The sequence below is a fragment of the Balaenoptera musculus genome, chromosome 16 (assembly GCF_009873245.2).
Source record: "Balaenoptera musculus isolate JJ_BM4_2016_0621 chromosome 16, mBalMus1.pri.v3, whole genome shotgun sequence".
Lineage (NCBI taxonomy): Eukaryota > Metazoa > Chordata > Mammalia > Artiodactyla > Balaenopteridae > Balaenoptera > Balaenoptera musculus.
In genome coordinates this window covers 24,991,667-25,002,388 of record NC_045800.1, presented here as the reverse complement: position 1 = coordinate 25,002,388, position 10,722 = coordinate 24,991,667, and positions in this window count along the sequence as shown.

The following is a 10,722-nucleotide window of genomic DNA, read 5'->3' as shown; positions in this document are numbered from 1 at the left end:
AGTACACACATCCCAAACCCAGTCAGAGGTAAAGGTCATTCTGTTGGATTTGCGTCACAGACGCTTTCAATTCATCCCAACACATGCCTCTGGTTGCCTGTTGTGTACCAAGCCTGGGCTGTGTGGGTGATAAAGATGACAAAGATGACAAAGACACAGGAGCCCCTGATCTCTCCACTCATCTTGGTTGAGATTTTAAACCTAGAGCTTTCGGAGCTGCTTGTCTTGCAGTGGGAATGCTTCTCTTTTTAAAAAAATTATTTTTAATTGAAGTATAGTTGGTTTACAGTGTTGTGTTCATTTCAGGTGTACAGCAAAGTGATTCAGTTCTACATGTATATATTCTTTTTCAGATTCTTTTCTATTATAGTTTATTATAAGATATTAAATATACTTCTCTGTTCTATACAGTAGCTTCTTGTTGTTTATCGATTTTATATAGAGTAGTGTGTATCTGTTAATCCCAAACTCCTCCTTTCCCCTTTGGTAACCATAAGTTTGTTTTCTACGTCTGTGAGTCTGTTTGTGTTTTTTGTTTTTTTGTTTTTTTTAAATTTTCCATGCCCCCTGCCTTGATTTGTGCCAAAATAAATGATGTTTCGCTTTTAAGATCAAAATCCAATTATTCCTTGATAATATGTAGGAAAACAATTGGCTTTGTACATTAACCTTGTATCCTGCAACCTTGCTATAGTTGTTTATTAGTTTCAGGAGGTTTTTTTTTTTTCTTGAAGTATAGTTGATGTACAGTATTGTGTTAGTTTCAAGTGGAGAGCAAAGTGATTCTGTTTTATAAATATACGTATATATTCTTTTTCAGATTCTTTTCCTTTATAGGTTATTATAAGATATTGAATACAGTTCCCTGGGCTGTATGGTAGGTCCTTGTTGTTTATCTCTTTTATATAGAGTAGTGTGTCTGTTAATCCCAAACTCCTAATTTATCCCTCCCCCTCCCTTTCCCCTTTGGTAACCATAAGTTTGTCTTCTATGTCTGTGAGTCTGTTTCTGTTTTGTAATTAAGTTCATTTGTATCATATTTTTAGATTCTACATATAAGTGATATCATATGATATTTATCTTTGTCTGACTTCACTTAGAATGATAATCTGTAGGTCCATCCATGTTGCTGCAAATGGCAATATTTCATTCTTTTTTATGGCTAATATTCCTCTGTGTGTGTGTGTGTGTGTGTGTGTGTGTGTGTGTGTGTCTGTGTGTGTGTATGGATATATATCTTCTTTATCCATTCCTCTGTTGATGGACACTTAGGTTACTTCCGTGTCTTGGCTATTATAAATAGTGCTGCTCTGAACATTGGGGTGCATGTATCTTTTCAAATTAGAGTTTTTGCTTTTCCAAGATAAATGCTCAGGAGTCAGATTGCTGGATCATATGGTGACTCTATTTTTTTTTTAAATTTATTTAATTTATTTATTTTTGGCTGTGTTGGGTCTTCATTGCTGTGTGCGGGCTTTTCTCTAGTTGCGGCGAGCGGGGGCTACTCTTCTTTGCAGTGCGCGGGCTTCTCATTGCGGTGGCTTCTCTTGTTGTGGAGCATGGGCTCTAGGCGCGCATGCTTCAGTAATTGCGGCACATTGGCTCAGTAGTTGTGGCTCACGGGCTCTAGAGCACAGATGCAGTAGTTGTGGCTCATGGGCTTAGTTGCTCCGTGGCATGTGGAATCTTCCCGGACCAGGGATCGAGCCCGTGTCCCCTGCATTGGCAGGCGGATTCTCAACCACTGTGCCACCAGGGAAGCCCCTATTTTTAGTTTTTTAAGGAACCTCCACTTGTTCTCCACAGTGGCTGCACCAGTTTACGGGAATGCTTCTCTTGGCTGGATATGGCACCTCGGCTGGCTCCGTCCAACAACGCCCACCACTGAAGACGATAAGGAGCCCCAGAGGATGGCCAGTTGTGCCAGCAGGTGCCTTAGGAGTGGGACAGTTCTGTACAATGCCATTTTATCTCAGGGTCTCAGGATCAGCCTGTGATCATTTGCTTTGTTCACGCGGGATCTTTTCCCAGCCTCCAGCCATGCTGAGACCAGGCAGCAGCAGGAGTGACGTTTGGACTTGTCAGTGCTCGTGGAAGAGCTGTCTGCTGCTCCTGCCTCTGACTCAGCCCAAACCAGCCCCTCTCTCCTCATGTCTCAGCCTGGCCTAGCCTGGCCATCTGCTGCCTCTGGGTGGATTTTGACTCATGTAAATACTTACCAGTGTGACCCCATGCCAGTTGGACAGAGCCAGCCTGCTTGGGGAAGTAGAGGGTCTGCCAGAACAGGCGCCACTTGATGGGGCAGTCTCTGTACCATCTACTCAGGATGGGGCGCTCTGTTGCCATGGCACCCGAGCCAACACAGAGTGAGGTCTGTGAGTCACATTTCCCTGGCATCCTTGCTTGGCTTCTGTGGCCTCTCCTGGGACTCAGGGATTGATCATCTTTGCAGGTGTAAATCCTGTGTGCTGGCCAGTGTTTGGCATGGGACTGAGACTGCTGTTGACTCAACAAAGGCTTGTTTCTGGGTGGCCAGAACCAAAGATGTTCTCTTCTGGGGCTCCACATGCTAATTCAGAAAGCTTGGAGAACCAGGAAAGAAAGGATGATGGAGAAGAGTGTTCATGGAAAGTTTGCAGGCTGGTGGCCCACAGCCCAATTTGGGATTTGAAAGCCCTTCAGCCAGGCGTGCTCTGTGCAGTTGGCAAGGGTCACCTGCACTGCCTTACTTACTTCCTTATCTTTCCTTTATGTCACCCGTCAGCCACAGATGAATTTGAATTGTCAACCTCTGGATGAAACTAGAAGCATTTAGCCTGGAGAAAAGAGGCAATTAAATAAGTCTCCATGAGGAGCGTTCAAAACAAACACTTCTTTTATGGGTGGGGGTTTAAAAATATTACATCAGGGTTAAAAAAAAATCAGTGAAAGAGAAACAGGAGGTCTTCCATCATCCCATATCTCGGAGATAACCACTTTCAACAATTGAAGAATATCTTTTTTTTTTTTTTTAAAAGGTCCTGATGGCCAAGTCCTTTTTTTTTTTTTTAATTAATTAATTAATTTATTTATTTTTGGCTGAGTTAGGTCTTCGTTGCTGTGCGCGGGCTTTCTCTAGTTGCGGCGAGCAGGGGCTACTCTTCGTTGCGGTGCATGGGCTTCTCATTGCGGTGGCTTCTCCTGTTGCAGAGCACGGGCTCTAGGGCACACTTCAGTAGTTGCGGCGCATGGGCTCAGTAGTTGTGGTGCACGGGCTTAGTTGCTCCGCGGCATGTGGGATCTTCCCGGACCAGGGCTCGAACCCGTGTCCCCTGCATTGGCAGGCGGATTCTCAACCACTGCGCCACCAGGGAAGCCCCTGGAGAATATCTTATAAAAGCATGTTCAACTATGGATTTAAGGTGAAATGTGTGCTCTATTAGAAAAAGAGAAAGACAGTTTAAACCACAGCATTGAAAGAGCCTCCTCGTCATAGATGATGATAACATCAGAACTGATGACTAGAGGCGGTCGTGTGGACTCCTTTCCTTGGTGGTTCTGGACTGGAGCGCATCTGGGCTGAGTCCAGTTACATCCTGGCACAGTGGGGGTGGGTTGGGGTGGCCAGGACAGCTGGCAGTGGTTGTGCTGGGTGGTGGGGATGGTGAGTAAATGGTACTTGAGATTCCTTCTAGCTCTAAACTTCTCTGATCTCAGACAGCAGAGTGGCTGTGTTAGACTGGATTAAACCTATCAGCAAATGGTCAAGTCCAAGGTGGAGCACCTTCACTGCTGCAGGAACTGCCCTTGGGGACCTCCACATTGCTCCTCGGAGCTTTGGTGGTGAGGGCTGTGGTTGGGGTGTCTCTCGTAACTTCTTACCTCACATCCCACCTGGTCCACATTTCTTTTGTCAAAGTCAATGATCATCTTGATGGAGGGGAAACATCGCTGCTCTGCCTTAGGCTCCCCTGTGGTTTATGTCAGCCTGGTTCCATTTATTATCAAAAGTCTACACAAACAATCAGATATCCAGCCCGAGGGGCTTCTCACTGATTAGCCTCCAGCCCCTTCCCCGCCTTACACACACACTGAACACTGGGTCCACCCAGGAACCCCATTTCCCATTAATCCACCCCTATGAGTCCCTGGAAGGCTGGGCATTTGGTCTTTGCAAACATTTTGCTCACATATGGCTTGTGCCAGAGCTCTTGAGCCTTTGCAAATGCTGTTTCCTCCACTCTCTAATCTTCCCCAGAGCAGGCTCCTGGTGTTTTTCTTCAACCAGCTTTTTCTCTTGCAAAGTTCAGATAAGAATTTTTCTTTGGGCAAAGAGGTGGTGTACCATAGAGGATAAGAAGAGGGCTGTGTGGTCAGGTGTACCAGGTTCAGATTCTAGCTTTGCCACTCATTAAATTCCATGGGCAAGATGCTTAATCACTCTGAGCCTTAGTTTTTTATCTGTAACACGGAACGACTAAGGACCTGTTTCACAGGGTCATTGAAAAGTAATGGGGTCATCCATATAAGGACTTAGCACCCTCCAGGGAAATGCTCAGTGAATGGCCAACAACCCTATAATCATGGCAAGGCTTCTGAGGATGATTAGACATGAACTCTGCATTCATTCTCCAAGCACTTTGTGGAACAAGGTGTCCTACGTTGCACACAGCTTGATGCATGGTTTGGAGTTGTTTTCTGGTTGCTTCATGTGTGCAGGTTTAGACTCAAATGACCTGTGAACCCTTTGAAGCTGGGACTATTATTCCTTCCCCTACCCCCATTCCGTGCATCCCAAGCCTAGTTTAATATTGTGAATCTTGGAATCTTGCCATGTTGCTGATGATGGTAAAATAAATACCCTCTCCTGTGTTATGGAGGAGTACTCAGAATCCAGCTTGTCTGCCCTCTCAGAGGATGTTATCATCTTACGAGGGTTAAAGTGTTAGGGATTTGAAATGCCCGCAGGCCTGCCCAGATACCGGGCAGCTTGGATGCTGCATGGAGCACAAAAGCACCCGGAACCGTGCTGCTCATGGAGAGGATGATTACACACATGCTCCCGACAAGAACTGTAGGATACGCTGCCCTGTCATTTCCTCCCAAAGATCCACCACAACCAAGAATCCCCTCGCAGGCAGCAAGAGTCCCCAGCCCACTTAGTAGCAGACAGCCTTCCTCAGAGGGTGTGGTTGAACAGCAGCAGTCAGCTCCCTGGCGGAGAGCAAGCAGGGGAGAGCCATTCACAGGCCCGTCAGCCAAGGAGGAAAAAGCAACTGAGGCAGGCTCTGTGCTGCCCACGCAGGGGAATCTGAGTGTGGCACCCCTCTCCCGGCAGCACAAGACTGGGGGCCTGGGAAGCAAGGATGTCTGTTAGCAGGGGTGGCCTTTGCTAAATCTGGGTTTATACTTCCAAAGCTGTGGAATATTTGGATTATACTCAGAGGTTTAGAAAATCTCTCAAAGGTGTGTATGTTTGTGTGTGTGTGTGTATGTGTGTGTGTGTGTGTGTTTCTGGGCATTTCTGCCAAAGGAGGAAAGTATCAGGATGAATACTGAGGAACCCTATAAATGATCAGAGCAGGAGGTATTTTAAAAATTCCATCCTGAAATAAGTGGTACTTGGCCATTCATGTGCTAAACAGAAAGACTCCCTTTGGGGACTTTATCTGGGACACTGTTCTGATAATCTGCTGGCAGCAGGGGGTGGGGTACACACAGACTTCCCAGGTGCAGGGGCAGTGGGGGCTGCTAAGCCTGGAAGCTGGGGTAAGAGTTAGCTGGGGCTCTGCTAAGGAAGCACTGGAGGAAGCTCTAATCTAAAACTGGCTTTGGGTGTGTGGAGGAGGGAACCCGGGGTAGAGTCAGAACAGTAGAAAGCCTTCTGTTTACTGAGTGCTTGCCATATGTCAGGCAATACTTTACATATACTAGTGATACCTCACAGCCTTTGAGGTAAGTGCTAATTACTCCCATTTTACAGATGGTAAACTAAGGCTTAGAGATGAAGTAAAGTGCCCAGATGTCACATGGAGAGTAACAGGCAGAGCCGGGGTTTGAATGCAAGCAGTCGACTCCAGAGGCCCTGCTCTTAACCTCTACACTCCTCTGCTCCCCCCTCACCCATACCCCCTTGCCGCCTGCCCTCCCCGGCCTTCCCCTTCTGCTTCCCTCTCTAGACTGGGAGCTCTCTCAAGGCAGGAATAGTGTCTCACTTGAACTTTTTTTCCTAGCAGCTGGCACAGTGCCTGTCATATAGCAGTGACAGCCACTCAGTGTTTTGTGAAGGGGCAAATACGTGATTGGATGAAATAAGGGGTATATGGATGACGTTGAAACCTGGACCCCTTCTAGGGAGCTCATTATGAGGCAGCCGTCACAGCGGTTTCCCCTATTTGCTGTCCAGAGGAGGCACCTGGTCTCCCGAGAAGCAGGGATGCCCTGCCTGGTACCCTCTCTCTGGCTCTGTTGTTGCTATGGTAACTGCTGATCTAAGCGCTAGCTGTTCTGCAAAGGGACCAGGAAAGCAGAGGGGGCAGAGGGGCCAAGGAAAGATACCCCTTCCTATTCCCTCAAACTGGGGCCAGGGCTGCAGACCCCCTTTGGTTAGGTGCACAGACATTTCCTGAGCATGTGCCTGGCCCTAAGGTAGGTGTGGAGGTCCTGCAGGTCCCACACTGTGTGCTGAAGGAGCTCCCAGGGAAGACAGACTAATGTGTGATTGAGTATGGCAGAGGAGGTACTAGAGGGAGAGCCTCACTATCAGTGGGAGAACCACGAAGTAGGACTTTGGCTGTAAGGAGCCCTCCTAAGAGCAAGGGTAGAGACCTCCCTGGTGGTCCAGTGGGTAAGACTCCACACTCCCAATGCAGGGGGCCCGGGTTCGATCCCTGATTGGGGAACTAGATCCCACGTGCCACAACTAAGAAGTCCACATGCCACAACAAAGATCCGGCACAGCCAAAATAAAATAAATAAAAATAATAAATAAATAAATATTAAAACATGGGAGAAAATTTTTTTAAAAAGATCAAGGGTAATAACCACTACCTTTTTAAAAAAATTAATTAATTTATTTATTTTTGGCTGTGTTGGGTCTTCATTGCTGCGCGCAGGCCTTCTCTAGTTGAGGTGAGCGGGGGCTACTCTTCCTTGTGGTGCGCAGGCTTCTCATTGTGGTGGCTTCTCTTGTTGCAGAGCACAGGCTTCTAGGCGCGTGGGCTTCAGTAGTTGTGGCACACGGACTCAGTAGTTGTGGCTCGCGGGCTCTAGGACGCAGGCTCAGTAGTTGTGGCGCACGGGCTTAGTTGCTCCGCAGCATGTGGGATCTTCCCAGACCAGGGCTCGAACCCGTGTCCCCTGCATGGGCAGGTGGATTTGTAACCACTGCGCCACCAAGGAAGTTCCAACAACTGCTGTTTTTGTTGTTTATTATTCATCAAGCCCTAAGCTAAGTGCTTCACAGGTGCCCTTTACACTCAATCTTCTCAATGGCTCTATGAGGTGGGCAGCATTATACACATTTTACAGGAGAAGAAACGAGGCAAAGCCATGACTCACAGAGATTATGTGACTTGCTAAGCAGGACGTGGCACAGCTGGGATTTGAACACAGAGTCCAGGTTCTTAGCCCCTGTGCCATCTGCACTGTCTGGAATCTCAGTCTCATTGGTCTTTGCACGGTTTTGTCACGGGAGAAGTCTAGGTCCCTCATGGGCAGAATTTCACACTGGGCTTCCAGTTTGAGTGGGCACATGGAGATGGGGCAGGGGGACCTCCCTTCCTTGTCTCTCTCTGGGTCATTGGACACTCAGGCTGAGCAATCTTGCTGCTTGAGGTCTTGTCTTGTCCTGGATAGGTGGGGCTTCAGTAGCTTCTATGCCTCGCTGATTACAAAATGCTGCAAGGAGGAAACAGATGTGTGGTGGGAGCTTCTTAGGAATCGTTCTGGTGGAAGCTGTGGCTATCAAGAGGGCCGAACGCCACCAACCTCCCTGGCCCTGAATCTGGCTCCACTTAAGGTTTCTGCTGCTGCATCCGTTGGCCCTGATTCCTGGGGTATCAGCAATCGGGAAGTATGTATGGGCTGACTCCTCATCTCTGGCTGGGAGATCTCAGGGCTGACCTGAAGTCCCACTTCTGGGGGGCTGACTCAGCACTAGCCCTGTCTTTTGGGAGAGACCCAAGAGCAATATCCGCCTTTGGAGGCCCAACCACTGTCCCAAGAGACTTTGGTCTAACACAGCTCAGTTCTCGGCAGGAATAGGTGAGCAATGAGGCCGGGGGTGGCTGTGTGAGTCATCTCTGGCCAGTTGGGAAGACAGGCCCAAGGGTGCCTTGCGAGAAGTGGCAGGGAAGTGGGTCTTTGCTTTCTATTTCTATTTTAAACAAAGTTCCCCTAAGAGAAACCTTACTGATCGGTGGGTTTTAAAGGAATAGATTGGACTGAATTTTTCCCAACTCCCTACCCTACCCCTGTCCTGAAAATCTCATCTCACACTTTTTTTTTTTTAGGTTTTAACATATGTTTATTACATTGAAGCCTTCAGGATCCCTATGGGATCCTAGGATCAGGGGATGACACAGGTCAATGGATGTGAGGATGCTGAGAACTCAGATGTAAGTCTCAAGCCACCTGTCTCTTTAAAACATCCTCGGCTCTCTTAGGAGGAAAGAAGGAGGGGCAGCGTCCACCTGCCTAGGTCTCAGCACTTCTGAGCAGAAACCTCAAGTGTTCACAGCAGCCGCAGCTCCAAAGCAGCTGTGTTGGTGCTGAGCTGAAGGGGTGGGTGGAAGACAGACGCGGAAGTGCACCTCAGCAGAGTTCTCGCCTTCTAAGTAGAGGGGCGCCAGGAGGTGCTTCCCAGCCCAAATGAGAGGGAGGGGCCTGAGCTTCCCGGGGAATGGGTGCGGGAGACCGGGCTGGGGCAAGAGCAGCTGTCCTCGTGCCCCCTCCTCTGGGCCGGTCACCTTAACGCTCCTCCTCTTTGGTGTGGGAGGTTGTGCCACCCCTGAGGCAGTGGGGCTTCCGGGGGGCATCTGAGAGCACTTGGAGTCTCCTGAGATTGCTGCTTCTGCTGTGACATCGCCTGGCTAGCCTGTGGAAGCCTAGAGGAAGACGTGTGGACCACTTACCCCGGAGGAGTCTGGAGGCCTCTCCTCTTGCACTTTTTAAGACCTAACCTTTTCCCCTCGAAAAAAGAAGTAATATCTTTGAACACCTCTGAGGTTTATGTGGTTCCATTTTGCTGGGAGAGAGTTTGTTGTTGAAAGTTTTATTTTCTGTTTTCTTTTTGGGGCTGTAGAGGAACACCAAAGGGATAGAAAATGCCACTCTGGGCTCAGATGAATATAACACAGGCATTTGGTGACAGAACGACAATTGTGTTGATTTGATTTTCTTTGGGGAGGCTCTTCACATTTTCCTGTGTATAAGGACAAAGTGTCTCACTTGAACTTTGTTTTCCTAGGAGCTGGCACAGTTCCTGGCATATAGAAAGTGATAGCCACTCACCAAGTATTTTGTGAAGGGGCAAATACATGAATATGTGATTGGATGAATGACGGTATGAAGGGGTGTATGCATGACGCAGAAACTTACAGCTCAAACCCAAAGCTGATCCGGCAGCTCACACACCCCTCTCGCCACGCAGGCCTCAGAGCCACTTGTTTCCCTTTCAATTACTTACCAGTCTTCATTGTTTTCTGGCTTATTTTGTGGCCATTGGTCTTGTCTTCCTAATAGATCCAGTTCAGTGGGGACAGAGCCCTTCCCTTGTCTTATATCTCTGTTCCCCACATAGCATCTGACCCAGGGTGGAACACAAGCTGTGTTGTTCAGTACTTGGTTAAAAATGGCTTTTCCTCACTCCAGAGTCATGATGATTGAATAAATCCCAGAATAAAGGGATTCTTCTTATTTTTATGTTAAGATGCTTGGTGGTGAGTCCATATACAGCAAGTTGGTGAGTACAGAATATAGCGATTACCAGGAGAGGATCACTTCAAAGCAGGTTTTACACACAGAGGTGTTCACTGCAGTGTTGTTTAAACAGCAAAAAAAGTGGAGACACCTTAAGTGTTCCTCAGGGGAGGGTGGGTAAATTAAGGTACACCTCTCACACAGGGAGATAGCAAGCAGCTATTTTAAACAATAAGGTAGAGCCAAATGTTCCAAAAAGATGTCCAAGAAAAGTTAGATGGTATGGTGCAATTTATGTAAAAAAGAACTAAAGGGATGCATCCACACACGTGATACGTACATACACAGAAAAATTTTGGAAGGATAAACAAGATACTTCCTACTGATTAACGTTGGGGAATGGGCTGAGAAGTCAGGCGTGGGAGCTTTTATCTGTTATTTAATTTTTCTGTGGTTGAATTTTTTTATCATGACTGTATTGGTTTTGTTTTTAAAAAGAACAGACACACAAGTTAGAAAAACAAGCTATCTTTGGATGGCAAGGAGAAATGTTAACTTCGAAAGATGTCCCTCCAGGGTAGAGGGAGGGGGCACGTCCGGGGAGGGCGAAGTGGGGGGCCGTGGTGAGGTGAGCCGAAGGCCCACACTTCCGTTACTGCATGGCTCTTGGCTCTCTCTGCTTGTGGTCTGCTGGCCACACCAAACAACGTTCCCGCTCTATCCCGTGAGGCGGAGACCAGATGGGGCATGAGAATGTTCTGAATCCCAGTCTGCTGAGTGACTTAAGTTAGAACTTCCGGGACATTCACTCCCTGCTGCCAC